Source organism: Columba livia, chromosome 6, assembly GCF_036013475.1.
Source record: "Columba livia isolate bColLiv1 breed racing homer chromosome 6, bColLiv1.pat.W.v2, whole genome shotgun sequence".
Classification (NCBI taxonomy): domain Eukaryota; kingdom Metazoa; phylum Chordata; class Aves; order Columbiformes; family Columbidae; genus Columba; species Columba livia.
This window is the reverse complement of record NC_088607.1, coordinates 10,696,936-10,712,220: the sequence shown is the minus strand read 5'-3', so window position 1 is coordinate 10,712,220 and position 15,285 is coordinate 10,696,936. Positions and strand designations below refer to the sequence as shown.

The window sequence follows — 15,285 nt, the reverse complement described above, 5'->3', positions numbered from 1 at the left end:
TTTACTTCCATTAATATTTTATGTAAAGAAAAAAGAAAAGTATCAAATTGTATATAAATTCTTTATAAACTGACCTTAAATACTCTTTAAAATACCTCTACTTGTGAACAGTAGGAAAAATTAGTATACAGAACAGTACCAAACAGTAGTAATGACTCAGAACAAGCCAACCAGCTTTGGGTTTTTCTTTTTCTCTGTGTGGCACTTTTATTTTTTGCCTGCAGAGTCATGGTATTGACATCTTCGGCAGATGCATCCCAAGCCCCAAAAGCAAGAGAAACGCCTAGGCTGGTGGACCACTGTGGTAATGTACACGCCCCTTCCCTTGACAGACAGAGCCTTTGACCAATGAGATGCCTCATTTCAGAGAAATTTCTGGACCACTACCATAAATGATCACAGCTCAGACTCGAGTAGGTATAAATGAAGAACCTCATGGAGTTGGTCTCTCGTGGAGCAGTGGGTCTGCAGCGGAAGGTTTTCCTGCTTAGGTGGGCCATCTAAGGCATGTTCCTCAGGGATAGGGACACCTTGCTGACCTGGTAAGTGATCTGGGTGTCCTTGAGAGTCCTCACTTTGACACAGAGTGGCAAAACATATATTTTGAATCATCAGTCTGGAGTTTTGGGATCTGATCCCCTTGAGTTTGAGTCTGTTGTGTAGGAATTGGACTCATAACCGATATCCAAACCTGTGTTTTATAATGTTGTCGGGAGTGCTGAATAATTTTGGATAGGCTCCTCAGTTTGTAGTTATTTTTTGCCAAACAGTTCTGGTTAGAAGTCTGTTTGGAGCTTGTTGCCTGCCTCAATTGACTTTTGGGGTGACACCATCTTCAACCTTAATTTAAAAAAAAGTCATAATCCAGCTAAGTCTGAGTAAGTGTTGCTCAAAATACTCACTTAAGCCAAGAAGTGGTTTTCAGATTCTTTAGAAAGAGTTTCAGAGGGGAACTGAGGAAAACAAGTTTTCTGAGAATAGCTTAATTGAAGGGTTTGGGTGTCTGTGTGTGTGGAACTTTACTGTTGAGTATGGAGGTTGGTGCAGCTGTATAGGGACAAAGGGACTTACACCCTCAGGTCCAAAGATGCAAGATGTTAACAAGTACAGATGGCACTGTTTGGGATTGTGCTCCAAGGATAACTTGGATAGCTGTGTTCTGGAAGGGTATAATTCCCTCTCACCTGTAGATACAAGAGTTTTGGAGAACTCTGTCATTTGCAGACAGTAGTTGCCCTTCAGTGGTTATCTCTACATGTAAGGAGTTCTGTGTATTGCCAGACAGAATTCGAGGACAAGTGGGGACATGGATAGATTAAGAAATCACGAAAGAAAAGGAATTGGGATTCCTCAGGGGAGTTCTGATTTGCCCTTGTAAATGTGAGCTGATGTTTCTTTCTCTCCTACATGGACATCTTTACCTTGCATGAAGCATAGAGGTAGAGATAGATAAAATAATTTTCATTCATTTTTTTTAAACTTAAAATCACTAAGTATCACAATCCATAAAGTGCATCAAGATCCATTTGACATATGTTTAGGTGGAGGGAATTGCAGTGGTACCTTTCAGAACAGATTAGTTTATAGATCCACAAAAGAGAGCATGGTCTGCTTCCTTCCCTGAAGCATACTGGATTTAGTCAAGTATACCTGGTACCAACAGATACTTCTTGAGGCTGTTGACATGTTATATCCTGGGACGAAATCAAGGGCTGAATGACTGAGAATGTTAACCACCTGTTGTGTTTTTTTGTGGCCACTGTGCTGAACAGTCACACTGAACAAAACCTGACAAAGATAAGGAGACATCCCTTTTCTTATCAGGCTTCTTCTGACCTTGCTCTTCCCTTCCAAGTCTATTTTGTAGGGTGATGGTGTGTCTAACTAAAACAAAAGAGAAGTGCTTTTCTTTTGTAGCTAGACACCCACTTCAGACAATCAAATCTTTTATTGATGATAAACTGGATTGCTGTGGAAAAAAATCACTTGCCTTGAACATCTTGATTTATGATCAGATCCTCACCCAGCCTAGGAGATTCATCAAGCGAGACAAAATTTACTGGGGGGCACTGTGTATAAGAGAGGTCTTGCACAGGGCATGACAGAGTTGCCTGGAATTTTATGAAAACGCAGATACTGAGCTATCAGCATGCTTGGTTAATTAACACTTGTTTATGTTCTGTTTCTTTCAACCTTGTTTCAACACCCCAGAACTGATTCTAATAAAATCCCTTTGCGAGTTCTTTTTCCTTCCACACACTTAACTCATGATTGCAAAAATCATTACAACTTTTGATTATAATCTTTAATTAGCAAGAAAATATATGTGTTGAATTATTTAGTTAGTGTTCATTTTCATCATCATGTTTTGACAGCGTTTGCATTAATAAATATTTCATAGACCCAGAGACCCTGGATAGCTTTGGATGGAGTTGTTTAAGGACTGCTGTTAAACATTTCGCCCTCCAAGGACCTTAAAGCTACCCAGGATTTTTCACTCCCAGGTGAGTTTCCTGATCACTGGCCTGCCTTTTCTGCTGGCTTTATAGCTTAATGAAACTTTAAGAGCCTTCCTTCTCAGTGGAAAAGTTCAAAAGGAGAGGAGTAGATAACATCTCTGCACAGCCTGTCATGCCAGTGTGGTTGTGTGGCTTGAGGCCAAATTCATCACTTGCCTGCTGCATGGCCTTCTGGGTTGGTTCTGAAGCTGCTCAATTGGTTTTCCACAGATAAAACCTTTGAATATAGTGTATTCTTTATGATGTTCTCAAAGGAGCCTTTACCTGCCTCACAGAAGTGCCTCAGGGCTTCTGAGGTTGATCTAGCATCCCTTGTGTCTTAAACCTATATTTTTGATGAGTAAAACGGCTCAAAGTATTCTCAGAACAAAGTATCCCCAACATCCCTGCCAAGGCCTTTGGGGATGCAGACAGCAGAAGGTAAGGGTATCCTATGGGTTGATCCAGCTTATATAAAGCAAAAGCTGTATCCTGCAATCAAATTCAGATGGGAGAATACCCACTTTCCTGCACAAAACCATGTTAGACCAAGAGGGGGTCCCTATCTGTGGAATTCACTGTGAAGTTATAAGAAAAAGCTTCTTTTCACCAAACCTGTTCTTGCTATTTAAGACACAATGCAGCCCCTCTTTGTTCAGCTCCAAGGTAGCTATCCAAGTTGGGATGCCAGGCTTAGTACAGCTCCAGTGAACACAGGTCACTGAAGTTGTCAGCTGCTGATTGAGTCTATCAATATTTTAAGCTGCGGATAGGACGCTGAGGTTTAGGTTTTGTCTGATTATTGTTTTGCTGTGATTTTTCTACCCAATTTTAATACAATTACAGTGTTTATAATTGCAAGCATTGTGGGTAGGTATTTCTGAGTATATATAATTCATTAACTTTAATGAGTAAATAGGCACCTAACCACTGTGGCAGGAGAGGATCCCCAAATCTTTGAATAAAAATAAATAATACAGCCACAGTCGAGCTCTCAGACTGGAGCGAGTGCCCCATGTGCCATTGCACCCACACAATGAACCATTTAAACCTGTTTTAAATGCTTCCAGTTATCACTGGTGGTGGGAAAATAATTTTCCATGGTTCATTTGCTACAGCACTTAATTTTCTTTAGTGGTTCTGGAAGGAGTGATTGTTATCAGAAAAACGACTGTAACAAGACTGTGTTATTACATGTTCAGTTTCTATCAGGAATGTCTCAATCCAAATAAAACTCAAATCAATGCAGTGCAGGAGTGTTTGCAACAGAATAGCACAATAGCGCAATTTGCTAGAAGCAGAATGGTGCTGGCTAGTCATCTGGAAACTGGTGAACTTCAACAGTTGTATGAGCTATGTAAATATTACTACTAATAAACTCTGGTTGTGAATGTGTTCTGAACAAACCACAGAACATAGACAACCTGTGATGTTTTGGTAGATTCTTGTTAAAAAATATTGTGGCAATGAAAAGTGGGGATTTTCTCTGGAAAGTTTTCTTTTGACATTTTCTGACCAACTCTAAAACAAATAGCCCCCAAACAAAAAACTTTAAAGGAAGCTAAGACGAAATGCAGACACTCTTATTCTAAGTAAGAGTATCCACTTAGAGTTTTATTACAAATCAACAGCTTCACTTAAAATTTCAATTCAGATTGGTGCTACTGACTGTCCCTACATTGCAGTGTCCTCAACTGAATGCAAAAGTATAAGCATTGATAGAAAAAAAATAACATGGAGCTAGAGATTCTCAGAGTTTTATGGTCTTGTTTTAAACAGTATAGCTCTTTCCTGTACCGTTTGAATAATACTTAACATTCTTAGAACCATATCGCTTTTTGAGACATCCTTGAATATGAGATCCTGCATCTCAAGGATTTATCTCCAGACTTCTATCCTGGCAAATTAATATTTTCAATTGCTTTTTCTTGCCTGCCACCTTTTTATGCTGGTCTTCCATTAAATGAGTTGTTTATACATATCACCCTTCCTTTTGCTTTAAGTAGATGTTTAAACTGTGATATTACTTTTTTTTTTTTTTTTAAGTGACTTGCAAGTGTAGCGTCTTTGTACGGGTAGAAAGGATTAGAATGGTATTCCTGACAGCAGAAATGATTAATGGAAGGCTCTTGAGAGTGCACTTGTGTATTCACAGGGTAGTTATTATTACGTTTACTGAGATGGTTGTTAGTGAAGCAACAGAAATGCAGAAACTGTGAGCATCTTCACTGCCTTTATCAAATTTCTAGTGTCTCTTTCCCTCTGAATACACAAATACCAACCAGGAGTCTGGGAAGTGAAGGAAACATCTGATCAGGACATAGATTTCATGGATAAGGGCAATGGTCTGCTTTGAAATAGCGAAAGTAAGTGAGTATAGCAAAGAACTATTCCCAAAGCTGAACCTGCCTCCTGAGCAGCAGTTAAATACTTTGGCTGATGAGCAGTAGGAATGCACTTAGTATGGCATCAACCCTGAGCAGCGTGGGAAACAGAGGTCCATCAGCTAGAGGAGCTAAAAGACAGCAAAGAGGTAGGAGGAGCTTTTATTGTGGCTACTTGGGCTGTGACTCTCAGCCTAATTTGCTTCACGTGTAAGAGGTCTGAGAGGGAGAACAAACATTTCTGAGTACACTTCTGAGTAGCATTTCTGTTACTGCTATGAAATTGACCCTCATGAGCCATACACTAATCCAGACAGGTGTGTCATCACCACCTAGCATCTCCCCATCTTGCAGGGAAAATGGGATCCTTACAGGACTGCCTCCCTGTTTTGCTCCCCTCCTTGCACATCACACCCCAAAAAAGACCCAGTGCTGGCTGCTGCAAGTTCTTGATGTGAGTGTTTTGTTCATGGTCTTGTCCTGTGTCTCCCCAAGGGAGTTTTTTTGCCACTGCAGCAGGGAAGGTGGTCACTCTCCCATGCTTGGGGCAGCTGGAGTTGGGAGGGGATGGAGAATCTGTCCCTAGAGACAACCCCAGCTGCCATGTCCCTGCTCTGTGCATGGAAAGCCCCTCATTCTCCTGCTTGTGCTAAGTTAGCTCCTGGGGTCTGGAATGTTCCCGGCATGTTCCTGGTGCCGCTGGAGGTCTCTCCCACTGCTTGTGACGTGATGTCCTTGGTCACTGCGTGCATGGAAGAGGAGCTGGTGAGGGGGAGAGAAAGAAGTCAAATTTAATGTCAAGTCAGTGGAAAGCAGGACAGGAAAGATGTGATTGGAGGAGGGAGATAAGGGATCTGCTGGGTCCTGGAGTACAATACCGACATGGGAAAACAAAGTACAAATCAATTAATTAAAGTGGAAGTAATTAAAAGCAAGTTAATTAAAGATTAATTGATTGATAATTAATTGCATAATCTATAACTGCTATAATTAGATTCATTGATTAATTAGAATTAACATCTATTAAAACATAATAAAATTTTAAGTCTGTTTGGTGAGTTTGCTGCCACTGATTTTTTTTTTTTTCCTGATAACTGCAAACCTTCTTAAATTTCAGCCCAAATTAATTCGTGGACACATTTAGCTGGTTTGTTCTTGTTCCTCTTTAAAGAGGAGCGTATGCTTAGCTTCACTTGGTATAGCCGCTCTGTCAGCTGAACTTTGTGCATGCAGATGCCGAGGTGTCAGAGGTCACCATGCCCATCTGCATGTCCCTTCCCTCTCGAGGTTCTTGTGTCAGCAGCCAAAATGAAACCAGCAGCTCAGCAATAAGAAGACTGAGCTGCCATCATGTTATGTTTTGTCAGGGAGTTCAGCACTACCTTATATCCCCTCAACCTGTTTTGTCAGTGACAAATTAGCCCAAATGTTTTAATTTGTGCATTCAACTTCTATGATAAAACGGAAGAAGATTTTGTGCCTTATGGGAGAGACCAACTTCCAGCCATCCAACCTGGCTTTACCTAGTTCCTTGTGTGATGTGCAGAAGTTGGAGCTCCTGGTCCTTTAGAGAGGTGCCACTCTATAGAAGAATCAGGAGGTGGCTGCGTTGATTGTAGCCAATATCTTGGTAGGCATTTGCTGTCCGTGAGTGACTGCCCCAAACCACTTTGCAGCATTTGACCTAGCATTCTGTGAGTAGAAAGATAGCATTTTATTCAGCTGGCATGCAGAACTCTGAACCTATCCACTGGCATTTGCAAGATATTTAATGGTGACAGTAATTATTATAATCAGTCCCGTCAGTAGCAAGCTTGTAGCCTACTCTTTCCATTGACATAGTTGATCTAACTGCGGAATAAGTCACATGTTAACAGCTGGACAGAAAAACCACCCACAGATGTTGCTTAATAGGAGCCTGAGTAAGTCCACCCACTGCTGGTACATTTAGTCCTCCTAGAGGAGGCAGGTGTATAATCTAGGAAATTTTCCAGTTCAGCCCTTAGAGACATGAATCATTAATGTTCAGTGCAAAGAAACAATGCTTGTTTTGCCCATGGAGGGAAAAAGAGAAAGACCACAAACACAAAAAAAGGCCTAGGACATCTGAGAGAGAGCTCACAAGCAGGAAGCAGTTGGTTTTCCTTTATGACAAAGCTAGCTACTGGTTTTCACTATAAGAAATACCACAGCAGCCTCTCCCAGTACTCCAAGGTACTTTTTCATGTGTTATCTAGAGCGTTCACACTGTCTGCAAGCCAGGGTCAGAGGCATCGGGCTGTGAATCACTGGAATGGCTGTTAATCACCTCTGCTGCTGGCGGCTCTAGGAAGTGTGTTGCTCTAGTTTTGCTTGAGGGAAATGGGCTCCTGGATTCACCTGGGGTGAATCTGAGCAGTGAAGGCAGCTATGGCCGGTCCCTGGTTGGCCTCATGGTCCCCTGCCTGCCTAAGACAAAGCCCAAAAAAAGTCATTCACGCACAGAGCACTGTGTATTCCCGTAACCTTGAAAATGGCTAAGTAAATAATAGCCTGAGAAAAAAAGAAAAGCTACTTTTTTTTTTTTCCTTTTCTGAGTTGTTGTCATTGTCTTTCTGGACCTTTTCCAAAATGGGAGTATTTTTTATAGGCAGTGTCTCAAACCTGAAACAAGTTGCTGTCCTGCCTGCTGCAGGCAATGGGGACACCGGGAGAGCACCAAAACAGCCATCCCAAACCTCAGCTTTGAGGACTGTCAGCCAAAAAACTTTTCAGTGGTACTGGAACATCACCCGAATTGTGTGGCCTCTTGAACCAGATTATTTTGCCTATGCAAACTGGAACTTTCTCTATCCAGCAGCTCTGCTGTTTTAAACTGGTTGAGTGTATGGTTCAAGACCACTGCTGCTTCAGTTCTCTTGCTTGGTATTTTGTTCTTACTTCAAAAAACTTCATTGAAGGAAAGAAACAGAAAGAAAAGGGCATTTCAGTTTTGATCACTATGATTTACTAGAGAGATGACAGGCTGTGGAGCTGCTGTCTGGTCCGTACAAGGTGTGCATAATGCAGTTAGGCACAGGGCAACATAAATAGACACTTTTGAACTGTAAGCACTTTTGTGACTGGTAAACACACTGCAGCCTCATCTGGGAAAATGGCACTTTTTTCTGGTGTTTACAACACAGCTGACAACAGCTCTAGAAAGTTTTCTGCTTTTGGCAGAGTTCTTAGTTACAAAGCCATGAGTTTCATTTGGCATTAATCAAGAGCTGAGTTAACCATATATTTTGATGTGATTGTTGACTTCATAAGGATATTAACTGAATTCTAGTTCCTTATCTATTTTTCTTGGAGTGAATAGCCTCGTCCTGGAAAAACTAAAAGCAAAAATCAAAATCCTCTTGGGAAAAATGCTTGACTCTGGGGATGAGAAAGGGGTTGTTTTCAGTTCCCTCAGTTGGGCCAACTGTTTTGGAAGATTTTTTCAATGACTTGTGACTGCTCTTTGTCAAACAAATGGGGGAATATTAACTCCAGCCTTGAGCCATTTTGGGGAGCTGGCACGGAGTTGCTGGGAAATATCCAAGGAGAAGCAATAGCAGCTGTTTGAATGCATAATCACATTATACTGTCTTGGGGAAAAAAAATCACCATTTTTTTTTTAATTGTATCTAAGAGTAAACTTTCTTCACCAATGACATCAAATGAGGTGGGAAAAGAGGAAGAGTTCTCACTGACCATGTGTTCATGCAGCAAGAATTACACTTTGTACTGTGATAGAAAAGATGAACCTTTGGATGACATTCACAACCATGAGGAACTATAAACACCATCCAGGGCAGACCTAGGTGAATTCAACATTGACATGCTTGGTCCATCCCTCCATAGGTATTGCAAATGAGGTAGCTTTTATTCAGTGCCTTGAAGTCCTGAGACTGAAGGTGTACCATAAAGAAGAGCAGATGAAGGCTGAAATACACAAACGCTTTTTTTAAAAAAACACATGTACTGACAGATGGCATACCAGAAGAAATGACCAATGTGCTATTCAGTTGCTGAAGGTCCACTCCAACAATCTGAATTTATAGGGAGTCATTTCCTTTTCAAATAAGCACATTTCCCTTAATCACAAATTATACAGTAATAAATAGTTCCTCTTTGACTGGCTTTGGCACAGATAAAATCAGACCTATTTTATCAGGAGAACCCCTCAGGATGACAGATTATAGAATCATTTTGCATGAAGGTCTTATGCTTTTTCATCTTGGAAACATTTTAATCTGTCATTTCCAGACAGTCTTCTAAACAGTTTGTCCCCAGCACAACAGATGAGCTCTGCATGCCATGTTTCATTGGCAAATTAACAAGAACACGAAAAAACTGCATCAACATATCATAAAAAATGCAAAAGCATTGAACACTTAATTACAGTTTGAGCTGTTCCAAAGGGCTCAGTAGCTGAAATGGTCAACAGTTTTCTAGAACTGATTGTCTAAATCACATCTAATTTTCTGGGATCTGTTTCTATCAGTAGTGGTGAAATCAGAGATAGATGAATTGAGCAATCCACTGTGGGCACTGGTGTGCAGGAGAGTGTCTGATTCAGCAGCCACTGATGTTTCATCTGGCAGATGCAGTTCATGAAGTCACCTGCCTCGAGGTGTAGCATGAGTGAGTGTGTGGTTGGTTTCCTTTTGACAATAGAAGCAGACTTGCTCAAGCTAGCCAAGCCATTTGCAAAGCTGCTCCAACAGGCTGTTCATACGTTTGCAAGGCAAGGTCTGATCATGACAGCTCTAGCTTTGCCATTTACCAAGACAAGAGCACAGTGCAGTCCTGGGGCCACTTTCTTCTCCCAGTTTTCTTTGGGGTGCCTGTTCCACAGCAGTTTCTTTTCAGTGATAGGACTGCTAGTGTGGAAACCATATGTTGTACCTCAGATATGCCTCAAAGCATGTGCTGGATGGGAGGGATCACTTCCACGCATGAGGAGGAAGATGCTGTGCAGGACCCATTCCAGGTTGCAGATGATGGGTTTTCCAGTGGGTGTTGTTTAACATCCTCATATGGACTGAGAAGATTCAGTCCCACTGCACTACAGACTCAAATGCATGACTGAGTCTGTGGTTTAGTGAGTTACTACCATTAGCAGATCTGTGGTAGGAAATTTCCATAGTAAATACAAAGTAAAGCATATCAGTTTAAACCTGTTGCCTTGATACTATCATTTACTCTTTAATTGTTATAGCCTAAGAAAGTAAAGTGTTTAACTATTATGACTCAGGTGTTGGGCAGTAATTTATTAAACTGAGGAACCTCCGTGTTGGATCCCACAGAGACACCTGCAGGAATTTTCCGGGGGCCTGCTGTACCCTGAGGAGTCATGATGGCTGCAACATCTCCTCCTGGGTCCATGTGGCAGATGTACTCCAACCCCAACAAAAGCAAGAGAAGCTTCTAGGCTGATGGACCAATATGGTCATGTATACACCCCTTCCCTTGACAGACAGAGCCTTTGACCAACGAGATGCCTCAGTTGAGAGAAGTTTTGGGACCACTACCATAAATGATCACAGCTCAGACTCAAGTAGGTATAAATGAAGCTCTGTTGAGTGGGTCTTCCTCAGAGCAGTAGGTCTGCAGTTAAAAGCTGACCTCTTTAGACTGCCTGTCTAAGGAACATTCCTTGGGGACCAAGAGAGACCTTGCTGATTTGGTGAGTGATGTGGGTGCCCTGGAGAGTCCTCACTTTGACACAGAGTGGGAAGATGTGCATTTTGAATCATCACTGTAGAGTTTTGGGATCTGATCCCCTTGAGTTTGAGTCTGTTGTGTAGGAACTGAACTCCTAAAAAGTATTCAAACCCGTGTTTTATAATTTTGTCAGAGTGCTGAATAATTTTGGATAGACTCTGTTTGTAGTTGTTTCTTTTTGCTAAACAGTTCTGGTTAGAATAGTGTCTGTTTGGAGCTTGTTGCCTGCCTCAATTGACTTTTGGGATGCTCTGCGACAGTACCATTGGAAGGAGCTTGGTGAGTGAACTCGAAGGAAAGCAGTCGTCTTTACTTTCTCCATAAATAACCTCAGAGCAAAGGAGGAGGTGTCGTTCCTAAAGATATGGAAGGGAGATGGGACCTTTGTTACAATTTATTTAAAGACCTTCTTAGGAAGAGGATTGAGAGTGAGTAAGACTATCTCAGTCTTACTTTGTAACAGCACAGATGGCAATGGTGTGCTTCATATCCCCAGGAGAAACTGCTGTCTCTTGTGGAAAAGGGGATGTCTGTCAGGGGCTTGCTGCTGACTTGAAGTGCAGTTGGAATGGGAAGGAAGGAAAATGTTGCGGCAAATCTTCCTGCTTGGGTGGAAGAAGCTAAACAGCAGCGCTTGAGTGTGCGCATTCCCGTGCCAACAAAATCTGGGAGTTGGAGGGGGTGACAAGCTGTTCGCTGTGCCCTGTTTGCGCATTTCTGTTTTGGCTGAGTTCATTTTTGGATGCCTGGAGACATGGCTACCGGGAGTGGTCTCATCTCTCCCAGGCCCAGCAGCAGTGAGAACAGTAAATTGGGTTTTCAGGGTGAGTATGAGCTGCCAAAGGAGCCTCGGTTCTCTAGTCCTTCATCTTTTTGCTCCATGAGCATTTTTTGCAGTATTTCCTCCTTTCAAGTCTTGAAAACAATTTTGTCACTTTTCTAACTTTAAAAAGCTGGGTCTTGATTGCCTTATTTTATGTCTTCCTGGCAGTTCCTAAATGTTCTCCCTGCAAAAAACCAGTGGAGTTAGTTTTTGAGACTGTAAAGAAGTGTTACAGAGTGTTTTTATATAAGCCAGATTAATGGTTTTAGAAGACGATGCATTTGTCATAAGGCAGCGTTTTGGCAGCAAACTGAGCTTCAGTGAGCAGTTGTTTTCAATCTTGTCACGCGTCTTTGAAGAGCTAACCTGAATTTTCTCCTGAATTTGGAGTTTCAAAAAAATCATGACTCAATCTTATAATAAAAAAAAAAAGGCAAAACTACCTCCCTACATTTTCAAAGTAAGTGTTCTGATTGAGAGAAGAAAGGATTTTTAAAATTCCTTCTCTGTACCTCTTTTGTCTTTATCCTCTTAAATTGCAGTTTTCCTTGATGAAGCTAAAGTAATCACATAGAGAGATTTATGCATTACAAATGAACACCCTGAAATTGAAAGTAAAATAGAAACTGGGAAATCTAGAAGAGAAATCTCTTTGTAGTATTTCTGGGGGTCACATATTGGAGTTTCTTCTTTAAAGAAAGCAAATTCCAGTGTCAGCACCCTATAGGAATTATAAAAGGATTCGGAAACAGCATTTCATCCTGTGTAAGCTACAAGCAGAGAAACTGTTCCAGTGATTAAAAAGCAAATATAAGTAGCTGGAAATCTTTATCACTGTCATTCTATTTCAGAGTAGAAGTCTGATAAACCACCCAAAATGGTTGCTTGAACCTGTCCCTTGGGAGCACATGAGGACGGCAGTCTGCAGGCTCACACTGGAGTGTGGGCAGAGCAGGAATTCTTTCTTTTAATGACACTGGCCCTGCGAATTGCAGTATGTGAACTCAGTTGGGCCCTGAATGACAGGCTTTCCTAAAAAAGACTTTTAGGTAATGTGGCAAATTCAGACAGTTCAAGGTTGTTCCCTTTGGCATATTTCCCTTTGTTTTTTTTCCCATCTCTAAAATGAAGCCTGACAGTGGTCCATTACACTTCTCTTTGCAGTGTTCAGTGAATCTCATTTGCAACTTAAGGGAGGTGAAAACCTGAGTGCAGAAGGACCAAGTCTGGAGCAGGAAACCGTGGTGTTTTTATGGGGACAATTAAAACCTAATGCATGGGGCTATTGTTCTTTAGAAAAAAAAACAAAAAGAGCATAGAACAGACCAGGAGATCCATTAGAGAAAATTTCTATTTCAGTAGCCAGCTCTGGAACTGTGCTAGCGATCACGTACACCAGAAAGGTGAAGTGTTTCATGCTGAGCTTCCAGGTATTTGCTTTTATAATGCAACATTCTGAAAGATGAGCAGGCTAGAACAGAGTAAAGAGGAGCCAGGATGACAGTGTTCACATTCTGGTTTCTGCCCGCCCCCCCATTCAGTGTGTTTTACCTGCCTGGATCAAGTATCTTAAATGCGTTGGTGCCCTTTTCTGTGGCATTCCCTGGCACTGAGCACAGACAGGTGTGGAGGTCCCTGGCACTGCTGGGGTGCAAGCTGCAGGGCTGGAGCTGGGCCCCTTCTGCAGAAGCTGTTTTTCTGGCTGCTAGGAGCCTCTGGGCTTACCTGAAGAGCTGCAGAAACACATGAATATTATCACTTTGAAGCAGAACATAGTTAGCTGTGAGGGAGGTGACACCTCGGTGCTGACCTTGAACTGCGAAAACCCCTGGTGAGTGCTGTGGCAGAGCCCGGGGCTGAGGCGGGGAGGGTGTGGGGGCCTCCCTGGGGTTGCCTTCAGCAGGTTGAGAGGGAAAAGCTGAAGCTTTCTATTTCAGCTGGCACAACAGCCTTTGAAAGACAGGGGGGAGAAAAAGCTCTTTTATTTCCCCACTCAGAAAGTCCCCTGTGAGCCAGAGTATTTCAGAAGGTCATTCCTAGAGAACACAAGGGACAGAGAGGTCCTTCTCATCCCGCTCCCCTTGACATGCGCAAGAGCAAAAGCCGGAGGGTTTCTGTGCTCCCTGCCTTGCTGTCAGTGCTCACCCCCTTCCCTTCCCTTCCCTTCCCTTCCCTTCCCTTCCCTTCCCTTCCCTTCCCTTCCCTTCCCTTCCCTTCCCTTCCCTTCCCTTCCCTTCCCTTCCCTTCCCTTCCCTTCCCTTCCCTTCCCTTCCCTTCCCTTCCCTTCCCTTCCCTTCCCTTCCCTTCCCTTCCCTTCCCTTCCCTTCCCTTCCCTTCCCTTCCCTTCCCTTCCCTTCCCTTCCCTTCCCCTGTCAAGAGGCTGAGACCTGTCACACCATCACATCAGGAGGCATCTTCCGGAGGTCAGGAGAACAGGAGCAGCCATATGAGCAGGACCAGTCTTTCTCCACAAAGTCTCCAGAATTAGACTGTAAACACACAAACTGCAAGAAGCTGATATATTATAGGGTACATTGCCCAGAGAAAATTGTGTTCTTTGTTCCCTTTCAGTCAAATTTGATTTTTATCCTTAAATACACAGATTTCTGTCTGTTCTAAAATCCCTTTAAAAGAAATTGGGCATTTGCAGGCGTGTTCTAGGTGTGAAAGTAGGTGACTGCATTTTGTTTAACAGATTGTTTCTTTGTCCATAGGCTGTGGGTTTGCTACAGGGACTCTGAAAGCTGTGGGGTCACATAGCGACTGTATATTAACTAAGGCATTTGAGGGTTGCTGAGATTAATGTCTCAACAGTATTCAGTGTGCTGGTCAACGTGCTGATCAACATGTGTCCAGCTTTGTTTTGTACTACCTGTCAAATGAAAAACCAGGATTTTGCAATAATTATGACTGTTATTCAGGGAATTGGTTATAAATTAAAGGTCATGTAACAAACCAAAACCAAAAAAATCCAGCCTCAGAAAGAGAAGACAGTGATGAAAACATCTAGTACTAGGAAGCTGAAAAAACAAAGCTAAACCTTAATGTTCATAGAAACTTGACACAGGGGTTACAATGTATTTGGTGACTTTCCTGGATCTTAGTGCCTGTTCCCAGCACTGAAAATAAATGCAAATCACTCTGGGAGCAAGTAATCATCAAAGGCTTCATTCCTTTTATTCCCTTTCTTGTCATTTCTCTTTCAAATCCCGATACTTGCTTTGCAGAGTCTATTATTAACAGCTGTGCCGGAGACTAGGGAGAGAGTTGCAGGAGGAGAAATAAAGACATTTTTTTCTTAGATAATGTCTCTTCTTTGGTGTCGAGCAACTTCGTTGTGGTGTGGCAGGGTGTGGGACTGAAATGGAACCGGTCATCTTTGAAAAATCACCTGGACAACCCATTTAACTTCCAGGCGGCTCTGTATTCATCTCTGGGGCCAGTTTGCGGAAGAGTAGTCAGTCAGTACAGCTGTTTGTGGTATCCACCATATAAGGCCAGCATTCAGTTAAAAGAAGAGCCAAAAGACACATTTCCATTTGACACCAAGTACACAGAAGACACAACACAGCAGGAACCACCTCTCTTTTGTGTGTTGGTTTACCAGGGATTTACCCGGCTTGGTAACTCTCAGCCATAATAATCCTAATAATATTCTTTCCTCCTGAGTCAGTCCCAAATTTTTCCCAGTGAAGACAGTCACTGAAGAAGCACAGAGCAGCTGCTGCACTGCTCCGGGTGCATTGTTGGGGCCAGCAGAGAGAATAAGGGCAGATGCTCTTTTCCCTGCATTGAGCTGTGCTGTGGGGCAAAGATAGAGAATACTTCATGTCAAATCAGAGCTGCC

At 42.3% G+C, this 15,285-nt stretch overlaps 1 long non-coding RNA gene across 5 annotated transcripts in view; it reads left to right on the top strand.

The window, feature by feature from the left end:
• LOC110360700 (uncharacterized) overlaps positions 1-15,285 on the top strand; it is a 71,420-nt gene that overhangs the window by 37,370 nt on the left and 18,765 nt on the right. For all 5 annotated transcript variants that reach the window (XR_010473441.1, XR_010473443.1, XR_002416773.2 and 2 more), the window contains exons 4-5: positions 225-542; positions 2,402-2,504. This is a non-coding gene — a long non-coding RNA (uncharacterized LOC110360700). The remainder of the gene's footprint in view (positions 1-224; positions 543-2,401; positions 2,505-15,285) is intronic.